The sequence below is a fragment of the Sus scrofa genome, chromosome X (genome assembly GCF_054392235.1).
Source record: "Sus scrofa isolate SSC_HxYL_T2T_F1_AM1 chromosome X, Sscrofa_HxYL_maternal_Yorkshire_Landrace_v2.0, whole genome shotgun sequence".
Lineage (NCBI taxonomy): Eukaryota > Metazoa > Chordata > Mammalia > Artiodactyla > Suidae > Sus > Sus scrofa.
In genome coordinates, this window is record NC_139401.1 from 22,239,235 (window position 1) to 22,252,820 (window position 13,586).

General features: G+C 38.9%; 1 long non-coding RNA gene across 2 annotated transcripts in view; it reads left to right on the forward strand.

Annotated features, from left to right (window-relative positions):
- Positions 1-13,586, forward strand: part of LOC106506923 (uncharacterized) — a 134,498-nt gene that overhangs the window by 107,583 nt on the left and 13,329 nt on the right. The window contains exon 8 of one of the 2 annotated variants that reach the window (XR_014835822.1): positions 11,744-11,853. This is a non-coding gene — a long non-coding RNA (uncharacterized LOC106506923). The remainder of the gene's footprint in view (positions 1-11,743; positions 11,854-13,586) is intronic. The other variant, XR_014835823.1, reaches the window with a different exon arrangement.

Below are 13,586 nucleotides of genomic sequence, written 5' to 3' on the forward strand. Positions count from 1 at the left end.
TTTCTCTCTTTCTTTCATTCAAGAAGTCCTGACTGAATGCTATGCCAGATGCTGTCAGTGGCCTGTCCTTGTTCCCATGGATCCCTATGTAATTTTGGTGCACATGACTCCTGGTGTGTTTTTACTCCCAAGAGCCAGCATCTGTGTCTCTTTGTTAAAGGGTTGCCCTCAAGCTGCTCAAACCCATTTTGCCTGAAGAACCAAAAGGACTTTGGAATTTACATCCACTTGTGGGCATCAGTCACCAATCATTGAACTGGCAAGAAGGAATAAATATTCATCATTCCCTCCTAACAGAGACAATGCTGAAGTCAGGCTATCTCTAGAGGTCACTTGCCAGACCAAGCCTCTTAGCATCCTTGGGAGTTAATGTTCTATCCTTGCTTGGTCTCTTTCCCTTCTTCATTCCATTTCTCTCGTCCCCAATGAAGTTATTGGGACTACCTCCTGATAATCCATTTTCACATGAATCCTTAGCCAAGGGTTTGCCCTTGGGAAGCCCCATCTAAGTCATGGACCTTTCCTGTACTTCATTAGGTGCTAGGTGCTAGGGAGGCTGCCGGCCATGAAGGAGTCAGACATGGTCTTCCTCTCCTGCAGTATGCACATTTTACTACCTGGAAACACTGTAGTGAGAACACATGTAAAATACAGTAAAAGCTGTATTTTGGATGCTCTGTACAATTCTACACTTCCTCTATGGGGGGAAAGAATATAAGCTTTAGAGTTGGAACTTCTGAATCTGTGTCCTGACTTGTTTATGTAGTAGCTGTAAAACCCTGGGTAACTGCCATTTGATTCACTGAGCCTCATTTTTTCCATTTACAATAAATTTACTAATGGCTGCCCTGTTAAACTCACAGGGTTACCATAGGGTGACGGACCAAAGTAAAGTATAATATGTGAGAGGCTCCATAGCATGTAACCCCACGCTTAGTCATTACCCGGAGATATTACGTGAACAGTTGACAAGCAAGGGCTTTGAAAAATCAAAGTACATCATGCCATTTTATAGAACATGTTACATATTTTATAAGGCACTGCTTTAAAAATTAATTTTAATGTTTTTATCCTTGCTGAATTAAACAAGCATGATTTGATAGGGTCAGTATGTCATAAGCTTGATGTGGTTAAAATGAAGATCAGGCTGATGCATAAAGCAGGTAACACTATAGGTGACAGCAAAATGTAAACACAGCTCTTGGTGGTGTTCTGCTTAGTGTGAAATGTTGACAAAGAACAGAGTAAAATGAAATAAGTCCCATGAAGAAGCACTGCCCCTGATACTTACCTTCCCAAACCCCCTACTTCTGGGGGGGGGGGCATTAATAGGTGCCCAATGTAATTCCATCTTCTGCTGAACAACTGACACTCCTCTTGTCTCCTCTGCTGGTGTAGATAGCATCCCTTTGATGATATAATCCATTTTGGTATTCGAGAACCAGGTTCAACAGTTTTGTAGGAATCTCTGTGCCTTCATGGTATTGCTTCTGGAAGCTAAAGCCCTGAGATGGCTGATTCAGATTGTCCAGAGTTAATTACATCCATGGATGGTTTTGATGGGAGAATTCAAAGTGGGTTAAGTTAAAAGGGGACATTCTCTGGAGGAATACAAGAGTGTGTCTAAGATGCTAAGGGCAAGACATGCATTCACGCCTCACACAGGACCCAGAAAGTCAACATATAATTGAAGGCAGGCCCCCTCCTATCTGTACACATTTCTCTCTTGGAGATCACACAGTCTTTTATATCTGCTAATCTCTGTTACTGGCTTCATACTTCTCTCACTCTTCAGGCTGATTCTTCTGCTATGTTTATATTTGGCACATTTTAGCTGCCCTTAAATGGTGGCCTTCAGTTGAGTTTACATCAGCTTACAAAATGACTGTCTACAGCTAGTTGTCCTGACCTTTCTCTGTCCCAATACCAAATGGTGAAAGGTATTTTTCTTGCCAATCTAGATTCTGAATTGGTTTGCCTGGGTCAAGTGTCCATTCCTGGTCCAATCAGCTGGAGTCAATGAGTAGTGTGAGCATAGCAGTGGCATGGCTTCAGAGTCTCACCTCTGAAGGGGAGGAGTACTGTTACAGAGGTGGAGCTCAGGGTGGGCACACATCCTAAAACATATTTACTACAGTGATTTAGATGGCTTCCCAGGCTTGCTTGCTCTGTTTCTATCACCCACATCTATTTAGCTCTCAGGAAAAAAAAATCGCCACAAACCAAGCAGTCGAAGACAAGTCTGACAGGACCATCTGGACTCATGTAATCTGACATCACTCTGGCTTGTCTTAAACCCATCCTTCTTTTGAAACTTAGTCTTTTGACAGTTTGCTCCCAAGCAAGAAGGACTATATAAAGGAAAGGATACTATTTTACTTTTTCTAATACAGAATCTGTCATTATTCTGATATATTTTTTTCAAAGGGATTAAAATTTTTTTAACTCATTAGCTTCTTGGAAATGGTTATTTTCCCAGGAATTCTAGTGGAGCATTCATTTCAGTGACGAGTAAACAAGCCAACATTGCTGTCAAGTATTTCATCAGCACTAAAATTATACTTGATTAAGGCCAAGATGGGACTTTAATTTCTACAATCTGATTCATGTTTCATGGCCAAAGTAAAATAAGACAAAAAGGAGAAAAGAGGCAGGGAATCTGCTTTTGTGGCTCCAACAGATCTTTCTAGTTGGTGTTCCCTCATAAAGCCCTCTGGGGTGAGATACTCTTTCTTTCAGTCAAGAGGCACTTGCTAGAAGCTACAGGAAGTTATTGTTCTCTACCAGAATGCTTTCTCTTCAAATGATGAATCTGCTCTGAGAAGATACCCAAGTTCTTTTGTCTTCACAGAAGGAAGCCTATAGATCTGAAACCCTGCAGACTTGTCATTGTCAAGAGTTTGGAAACTTTGGGGTGGCCTGAGTTGTGACTGGGCTGTGGGCAAGACCACTGAGTTAGACACCTATGTAGCAGCTCAGTTCTCGAGTGCAGAGACTTCCTTAACGCCAAACATATACCAAGGCTTTAAAGTACAGTAGCTCCCACTTCAGGCCAAGCTCACAGGCCTCAAACTCTGATTTTGCCCTAGGCATGAGGACTCTTGCTTTTACTCTCAAGGAGGTGGAGTTGCAGAGACCAGCGATGAACACAAGATTTTGTGAATCAGGGGTCAGCTCTGAGCTTCTCCTGTTAAGAGGTGCGTGGAAGTTGCCACACTCATCAGTGAGCTATTTGAGTTGTGGGTTGGATCTTTGCCATTTGTCTCTGCAGATTCTTTCTGCTCTTTTCCCAAGCTGTTCTGTCCCAGTAGACTGATTTCTTATAGATCGTCTCTGTGAGCTCCCTTGCCCTTTGGCTTTTAGTTGGTTTTGGCCAATGTGAGTTCACAGTAGGAGCTAGGTGGGTAGGAGGAGAATGAGAATCTGGGCTTTCATTCCCCTTGGCTCCCCCCAACCCCCGCCCAGTCATCATGGGTTGGCTTCCTCTGCCAAAGGCAACAATTTGTCAGGTGGCTAGTGCCCTTGCCTTTTCAGGCTTGAGTAGTAACAGCTCCCTGCTATGCTGTCCTCTGAGTACTAGATGACCCACTGTTGGATTTCCTGAAATGGACCTTTGTAAAACTCAACCCCATTTGAGTGTGCCTTTATCTTTCCTGCCAGAAACCTGATACAAGAAGGATAGCCCTTACATCCTCCCATGGCTTTCTCTCCCTAGATATACTTCTAGTTATCTAACTTGCTTTACGGCTAGAGCAAAACAAACAAAAAAAAAAGTGAACCAATTTTAAAGGATACTGAAAGGATGCTGTGTGAAAAAATAACCTCCATTCCCTATTACTCTAATAATTTCTTTATTAGGAGATGGAATCTTTCATTCTATTTAGAGATAAGGTTTTAATTTAAAAGATGCCTGGAAGAGGCATCACATTCAGTACTTTAAGAATAATTGAGAGGATTAGAGCCAGGGCCTAGACATTGAGAATACAAAGATTACCTCTGCTCTCAGAGTTTATAGTGTGAGCCAATAACTGACAATACATTCCTTCTCCATAGTAGGTTTTGCTAGAGAAATTGGAAGGCTCTGGGCTTTTGGTGACAGAGACAAGCTTAGGGAAAGTGGAAAATGGGAGCAGCTTATATAAGCTCCAAAGACAGATAAACTACCTCTCTTATTCCCTCCTTTATTCTAGCATCTTTGGGTTCTTTTCAGAACTTGAAGGAATCTGAATGATCATTTATACTGTGTCTCTCCTGCACAGATGGGAAAACTGAGCTTCACAGATTATGTGGCTTACCCAAGTCAGGCAACTGAACCCTTGACCCCTCCTAGTTTATTCAGAAGGCCTTGATGACATTTCAAAGCACAACTTTTGAAGGGCTGGTCTGTAGCTGGGCTCAGAGAGGCCTGTTAGGATGCATCAAGAATGTCTGATAATGAAGAAGGGACTGAGTTAGAAAGAAAGGCATGCTTGGGTACTTCTCTGGGTGAGTGGTATAAAGAGAGGCTTTTATGTGAATCTTATGATAAATGATAAGGAGTAAAACGAAGCACTCATACTTAGTGTCTTGAAGAGTATGCACTATGTGTTTCTGGAACTGGAAAAAATTTAACACAGCACTCTAAGAATTCGGTTGGTCCAGTTTTCCAGAGCAGTCTGGGGACAGGTAAGTTACAGAATCGATTTTTCAGATCCTTGCCAGGTAGCCCAGTTATGAAGATGTATACAAACTGAATTCTGGTATCTGGCTCCCTTTGGCCACATTGATATGGGCCTTAGCAATTAAATATCCTTGTAGCAGGCACTCATCTTCAATAATCCCTTCACTGTCTATCTAACCTCAATATTCATGTCAGTGGAGAAGGCTTCAGAGAGATGAGTGAGAAGCCAGCAGCCTTGTGATAGAACTCTCAGTGAAGGCTAAAAGGACTCAAAAGGAGCATTCCTAGAGTGATGAAACCTCACAGTGGGTGGACATGAGGCTGGGAGACAGGCCAGATGAAATCTTTTGAATTAAGGCCAGAGCGATAAGGGAAGGATGAGGAATGACTTCCAGGTAGTGTGTTTATTGCTTTTAATTTTGTTTAGAGAGGATGTATTACCAAGAGAGGTGAATTGAGGGAGAAGCAGCCCCATATTATGTATTTTAGTTGGTATTTTACCATGTTGAGATCACAAAAATCTAATTGATGGATTTATAACCACATGCATGTGTAGACATAAACATAGATAGGTCAATGCTATAGAGTTTAGCCAGACAATTAAAAGATACATAGTTTCTCTGAAATTATTGAGGTTATAGTTGTTACAGGGGATGATAACCACTGTGTGAGCTTTTTCTCTCTCTTTGGGAGGCTGCTCTGCTGATGAAAAGAAGTAAAATCTCACTTTATACTCCGACACCTCAGGAGATGAACTGGGATTGGTGACCATGAAGGATGACCTGCAAAAAGATCAAGCATTTGGGCACTAATTTGACTAGGACATTAGAGGACACTCACCCTGCAACATATCAAGGGTTTAGAATCCTTCGTATTGAACTGTGTACCTAGTGGCAGATAGGACCTCTGGGATTTCCATGATCTATATGAAAAACTACTAATACTTCTAGGCTCTGACCTCACCCAGCACTTAGCCTACTCCACAAAGACTCCAGGGTTGGAGACAGACCTACACATCTTACCCCTACCCTAATCTCCTAACTTAGATTCCAATTTAAGACCAATGACACATAACAATTTTGTACATTACCAGGTGCTGTGACAGCCTTAGAAATGCATGATTTTCAACTTTTATGGCTGTCTCCTTAAGTGGGCTCTTAATCTCCATAGTCTTTGAATTGTGACAAGCTTTCAAAGGAAGAGATCCCCAAACCAATGGCTTGAGCACTTTGACGTTTTGAAAGGAGCGCTTAGTTGGAGCCATTAGTTCCCTGGTGGGAAAATGGCAGGCAGCCATCACACCCAGCCCCACATTCACAGCAAATGTAGGCTGTCAGGGGGGAAACTAGGGAAACACTGTTCTTTGTGGGGCCTGGGATTTCTTTCTGTGGCGAAGCCCGAAAGAACCTATAAAATGGATGATAAGTGGGTCTGAGATTCTGGTTTTAAAATCTTGAGAAACAGATGCTAATGGAGGCATTCTGAGTCAAAATTCACAGTCACTGCCTTAGTTTTCTTCTCTTCCATTATCATTTCATGGTTGTTCTAAGTTCCTACCTTTGGTCAAGTGATTCAGCAGTTCCCTGCAACTTGCTGAAAACAAAACAACAGAACCCTTCCAAATCTGGAGGCAGTGTCCCTTTGCCTTGATTGACTGAAGGCATCTTTTTCATTGGGTTGGATTTTCAAACTTTTCTTTGGCCCCTTGTGTCACCCCATCTCTGTTGACCTTGTCTTCTCAATTAAGCCCTTTGCCCATGTGACTTAGTGTCTTGTCTCTTTTGCTAACTCCTCTCCCTACACAACCTTATCTGTTTGGATTTCCTAGTGTCTCTCATTGCTTAAGGAACAGAGGAAATGACTTCTTATCTCTATCTCATTCACTTCTGCAAGATTATGCTACTAAGGGGGCCTTTTGAGAAGGGGCTTTGGCCTATTCAAAGGCACATAGCATTCACAGACATGTACAAACTTTGCCCCTAATATTTAATCTTTGAAATTATTCTTTGCCTTCAATGCTAGCCAGTGATCTAGAGATTTCTCAGGCCTCTTAAATGAAGCCAGCTCATCCTTGGGATCTGATCTTACCAAATGCTCAGAGTTGCCACTCCTATTCAGTTGATTCAGTTTCTTCCATTGAAGCCTCAGCAGGAGCTTGATGTTGCCTTTCCAAGCCTTCTCATGACTCATTGCCACCTAGGGCAAGTCACTACTGGAACATTCCCAAAGGCTGGAACACTAGAATCTGCAAAGCAGCCACCCACCTTCACACTAAACTTCCATGTTATCAGATCTATTATTTTGTTGTAAGGTCACATAGCAATGTGTAGCCTAACTGTTGTTCTCATCTATACAAAGGAGGGGGAGGCCTGCGGAGGCTTGGATTATATTTTCTACATTACTTCTGAGCAGCTGGGTGAGCTTGAATAAATGGCTTCTCTCTGTCCTCAGTTTCTTCATCTGTAAAATGAAGTGGTTGCATGCATGATAAAATTCTTTATTCTGGAATCACTCTTCCTCATAAATTTCTATGTGGATTTTCTTTAGTTATAAAACAGATCATATTTCTAAACTTTGATCCTCACTTTACTGGCTACTCTTTTTCCTATTGTCTTAATTTTCTTACTTTTTAATGAGGTATCTTCCCAGTAAAATAAAAAATTGCCTGGTATTAATATATTTTTGAATATAACAACATTCAAATTATCTTGAGTATTGATAAAATTTTTTCAAATTTCCTTTTTAGTTTTATGTTAGTAAATTTTTATTGCAGTGTTACATGTAGAAGAGTATTGAGCTAAATGAATTGTCACCAAGTAATCAGAACCCAGATCAAGAAACATAAGCTACTCAGATGTTCCCTTTACTTCCCATTCAATTCACTCCATTTCCTCCTCTACAAGGGTAACCACTGTGCAGATTTCTATCACTATATACTTTTATTACCTGTATTTAAATAAATGGAATCCTACTATATGTACTTTTTGGGATCAGGCTTCTTTCAGTCATTGAGATTGATGGATGTTATGTGGGAAACTATAATAACTGAGAATAAACATTAGCATTGCTGTACAGCAGTTTCACTTTTCAATGATTTTCTTAAACTAGCATAAAAATTTCAGCTCTGTGTTCTTATACCATATAAATGCTGGTGATGTGTCTCTATGGGGAAAAAAGTGTACACACACACACGCATATGCTAGAAATCATAACACTGGAATGGTAGAAGGTTTTCTAACTTTCTTCCACTTATGGCATGGCAATCATTGGTAATGCTGGAGAGCTTGGTGCTTAAAAGGGGCTACCAGACTTTTTTCTAGATATTTCAGAGGATCCTTAGTCTCCTCATATGTTAAGGAAACCTTACCCTAGTTCACTGAACAAAGTACCTGCAACAGATAAACGCTACTGAATACTGTGTTAGCAACACTGTTTTGAAAATTCAGATGGGTAAGCACATAATCAATAGACAATGATCAAGAGATCAAATACTCCGGGGTCGGGACAGGAACTGAAGAAGGAAGCAGCAGTGTAGTAGTTGGCTCCTCTGGAAGGCAAAGCAAAGAGAAAGCCCAGGTTCACTCAAGTTTGGCCATGCCTTTGATAGCTGGTTGATACTTCTTTGAAAAGCTAGTTGGTTGATAGATCCTTCTAGGAAAAGAGATTTCAGTAAAATTAAACACTTCATAATTGTCAGGATTATGTATTCTGGTGAGAGATTCGATGCCAATCTGAGATGGGCATTAAAAATACTCATTTTGGGAATTATTAATGAGAAAATGTGGGAGTCCCAAGTAGGAGTATTATCTCCAACTCTTCCTTCCACAAGCCCAATTTCTCCCATACTTAGGGACAAATAGACACCCTAGAATTTTTTAATGCTTCTTCACCTTTCTGCTAAGGGTGAGTTGTAACCTTCTTCCTTTAGTATTTTCAGCAATCTCTAAAGTGAATCCAAAAGGCAGATGCACTCCATTTAGATGGAAAGTACCTGGATATTTTCTTATTCTTTCCTGCTTATGAACAAAGAGTTCTTTTATTCATTTCCTTCCTACCCGTCAGGATTTATGGCGGAGGCAGCATATTTATCCAATGTGGAATAAGTGGATAACCCAGAATCCTTTTAAAATGTCATATGCTTAAAGAAATGTCAGCAGTTCCATGTCCTTCAGGGTTCATCTAACATTTGAGGGGGACATTTAATGACTCTGTTGAGGTTAATGTGAGTTGGGGCCATCTGTGCCATAGATAAGTGAATGCCACAGGCTTTGAAGGGTTTCAACAAGCTGATCTTAAAATTTGTTTTTAACTAGTGGACATCGAAAACATGATGATGGCTTTGGCATTCTACAGTGGGACATGACCGGGGAGTTATGAAGCAGGATATGGGGATATTAGGATTTTGAAAGTTAGTGTTTAGTTCAGTTTAAGGTCTAGGTTGCAGCAAATCCTGTGTTTGTGACTATTATAGTCATCTATTCCTCCCTTTTCCTGGTTTAACATTCATTTATTCTTTAATCTTATTTACAGTTTTTGAGATTTGTTTTTAGGCAATACGTACTATTTTCTACTACTATTCTTACTAACAAATAATGAATGCTTAGTATACATCAGGCATTGTTTTAAGTACTTTACATATATTATTCTACACTGTACTCAAAATAACCTGATAAGATAGGTATTATTATGCCCAGTTTACAAATGAGGAAACTGAAACTTGGAGATGTTAAATAACTCATCCAATATCACCAGCTAGTAAGTTAGAGAGACAGTATTTGAACCACAGGCAATTTTATGGCAAAACTAATAGTCTTAACTACTATTTTTTTCATGAGTGTGACTTTTGAAGATTGTTTTCAAGTGAATGCATCTTTAATCTTAATCTGTAACCTCAAATTCACCCTCAAATATAATCTTATGGACTTATTTATTCATTGTCTTACATGTCACTGAAAAACTGCTTCCCAGTTTGTCCCTCACCAAACCAAGAATCTAAGAAGTATCATTACGTGTAAAGCATCTTATGAGCTCCAGGTGATATTAAAAAGAAGAAATAGGTTTGTCCTTGGTTGATTCAGGAGTTAACGACACGTACAATAAATAACCTGAAGTCAAATATGTGTTAAGGTCAACAAGATGTAGAAATAAAATTATACAAATTGAGAAAGAAGTAGCGTTTACATTGAACATTAAGAGTGGCTAGGAATTTGACATGAAAAGAAATGGGGCTCACTTCATTATATACAGAGGCACAGTTCATTACAGAAAATGGTGAGGCATATTCATAGAGTTTCAATAAATTCATCTGATTGGAATATGGAGTGAATCAGCAGTGTGCTTGAGCTGGATAAACTCCTATAAGGTAGATAGAGCCAGTTGTTAAATATTCAGGACATTTTTTCAGGCCAATTTTCAATCTTTGGTAGCTTGAAATTGGTCATGGTCTGTGAAAACTGGCAGATACTACAAATCACAAATTTGTTTCTTAAACTCATGAGAGGTAGTTTTCCACATCACCTGAAAGGGTTTGAAGGATGAGATTGAAATGGTTGGAAATTATCGTTGAGAGTAGTGTCTGAATGGCCCTGAATTCCAGCCCAAGGTATATAGGAATTATTCAATAAGTACGGGTAGTTTTGGAAGGTCATTCAGCAAAACATCAAAGTAACTAGTAAGGAGAATAGTGATACTTAGATGTAATTCACTGACACTTAGGATCTCAGGTATGCAAGAGGCCAATGGTACAAATATTCATCTAATGGTAGAATTGTGACTCTCCTTCCATTTTCCCTGGATCTTCCAAGTTCTCCATTAAGGGGGTGACTGGGTTTTCAAAAAGTCAGTATTTGAATGTCTATGCATTTTCTTTGCATCTAGTTATTTTATTTAGGCTAGATGATGAAAACTAAGTTTCAGCACTAATTTTAAACATAAGGTACAGCTGTCTTGCCATTTTTGGTGCCAACCTTCACAATGGATAATTAGATTATGCACATTTTAAAATAATTTGTTACAGGTGTCCCGATGTGATTTAAAATGTGTATTTATTTAAAATGTGTTACTTATAATGTGTGCAGAGGTTGTTGAAACATTATGATGTTTTGAGGTATACATGCACTGGAAACCCAGCACCCTTTTTCTGTTCGATGGTTCCTTGCAATTAATATCGTTTCTAAAATTCACCTACTGTATAACCATAACATCTATTTTTCAGGTCATGATCCAATCAGGCTTTTTTTTTTGTATCTATATTATTAAAATGATTTACTATGTTTAGCACATCTTGCTTCCTGAGTCAAGAGTATAAATATGCTTTAACAATTTTTAACAGGATTTTTTAAAAAGTTGTCTAAATTTTTGGCTAATCATAGTATACTGAAAAGGCTATGGAATTTTCAGTTAGGAGATCTGAAAAATCAATTCCTGATTGTGTACTTAGACAAAAAACTGAGTCTAGGCCTTAGTTTTGTCATCTGTGATACTGGGATACTAGTTAATACTTGGCTTGCCTTTCTGAGTAGTTGTGAGGAACAAATAAATAACAGGAATTATTTTTTAAAATCTTCAAACTGAATTACTATTAACCAGTAAATTAATGGGTAGATCCCATTCCATAATCATTCTGATTAATTGGTATTTGATTCTACACATCTCCCTGTCCCTGCTTTCTGTTACAGTCTTCCTAGGTCATATCTCTGAACAAACCTAACCATTAGTTTTGGAATCATACATAATTTCTTACTCATATAGAATTCATATTTCCATATCCTATATTCTACTCTGCTCCTCTGTTTATGGTTATAGTCAGAGAGTTAGATCTTTTGTGTAGTATCTAGATTTGTATGTGTGGGTGAAGAGAACATAAAGTTATGGAAGCAAAGGACAAAAGGAAAAACCCTTAGTAAGGAAACAATAGTAGCATTCATCTCCTAAGTATTTCTCCATGCAGTGTAATAAATGTATTCAATATACCTGTATATCTCAAGCACTAGATTAGTCACAAATAAAATGAAAGATTCTACGTTTAGCTTGAGAGGCCACTAGTCTGTTCTATGAGATTTCTAAATTTTTTTCTATTTACAGCTTGAGGTTTGAGATGATGCAATCATTTTAAAGGCTGTGTTAAGAGTTGATATATTGAAGCTGCTGATTGAGATTGTCCAACGTTTGTGAGCTGTTAAAACACCAGGTTGGTAAGTCCAATGATGGTTAAAATTCTCTGAGGATTTATTTCAAGTATCACCATAGACTTTGGTCTCAATCTTGGGAAGCACGCTTGCAAGTATGTTTCATTGTTAGGGAAAAGAGACTAAGGTAAGGGCAGAAAAGGCAACAAACAGTGTGCAGCTAACTTGAGGTTTGTGTTGTAACCTAGTTAGGATGTGTCAATAGTCTCAATAGGATGTGAAGGACAGTTCAAAGAGAGAACACAGAAGTGATCGTCAGAAAAGCCAGTTAGTAATGATCCTAGGAGGGGAAACTGACAAACCACTCTGTTGTCTCAAAGTTTTGGTCTACAGGGAAGGCTGAGAGGTTTAAAAGAAACTCAGAACATTTTAGACTTAGAACATCCTCATTTTTTCAAGAGAGGGAACTAAAAAAGTTAAATAATTTACCCACAGCTGATGCCATTGGTGGTACTTTTCCAGTTTCAGGTGACCACTTGCCTATAGAATGTTAGAATTGGTTTCCTTTGTGATTCTCACTCTTACTTTGTGTCAATGCAGTTCTGATTACTACCATTTTGGTGTCTTCAGGCTAACTTCTCAATCCAAGGCAACTAGAGTTTGTATACTTCACAAGTATTTATTGAAGGCCTTCTTCATGCCAGGTCCTCTGCAAGGCACAGGTGACAGAATGGTGAGCAAGACATTGTGATGCAAACAAAGCGCAGTTACAACCAGTCATCACAGAGACTATTTTTCATGTAATTTATTCAATTTGTGTAAATTCAATAGGAAACTAAAATTGGGGATTACAAAGTGATCCAGTGATCTGCAATGTACCATTCCTCCAATTCAAACCATCCAAAGAGAAAAGGCATATTATATTGCTTAGTCGTGGAGAAGGACCATTGTTTACCTTTTAAATTTCTTACTGAGGTTTCCTAAGGGGCCAAAGGCAATACTGTTTTCAATTTCATGCATTTATGTCCTTGAGATTTGGATGCAAAACAAATTCATTTTTTGTAGGCCTTCCCTAGAGACCTGACTGGTTCAAGCTTATGTTCCAAATAGATTTAAGAATCCAAAGCATAATGAGACTGTCCTATTCATAGCTATGCCAGCTGACTCCCCCATTCATACCTGCCTGGGGCAAAAGTAGAACAAAATAATACAAATGCATTTCCTACCCCTAAGTAGCATATTGATGCCCACTGTTGAGTCTGAATATCTAAAGTGAAAACATAATTTGCATATTTAGCCAAGGCCAGCCCTGAAATGCTTTTGAAAGAGTGTTGCAAACCTAAACACAGCTTGAAATTTGAAACCTTTTGAAAATGTAAGGGTGATAGTTTGAAAATTCTGTTATCTTGAAAGAAGTAAAGAAAATGATGAAAATATCTTTAAAAAATCAACTTTCACTTGGTTTTCAACTAGAAAGACTGTTGCTTGAAATATTTTGGAAAGCATTTTCCCCCCAGAATTTGTGATAACATAATTATCAATGGGATATATGGTCTCAGATTTCCAATAAGGGGCTCAGGGCATTAGAGAACATTAAATACACCACTGCTGCATACACCTGGTAATGTGAGGTACAAGGCTACTAAAAAGATGCTCTTCTAACTCAGGGTTAGGATCAAATTTTCCCTAGGAATATAGTGACACTAGAGACTGCTCAGTGAATGGCACTGAAAGATTTTGGAGCAACATTATTTGCCTTTTGCAGTAAGTCAATAGTCATTTTTCAGAGTTCTGTCGTG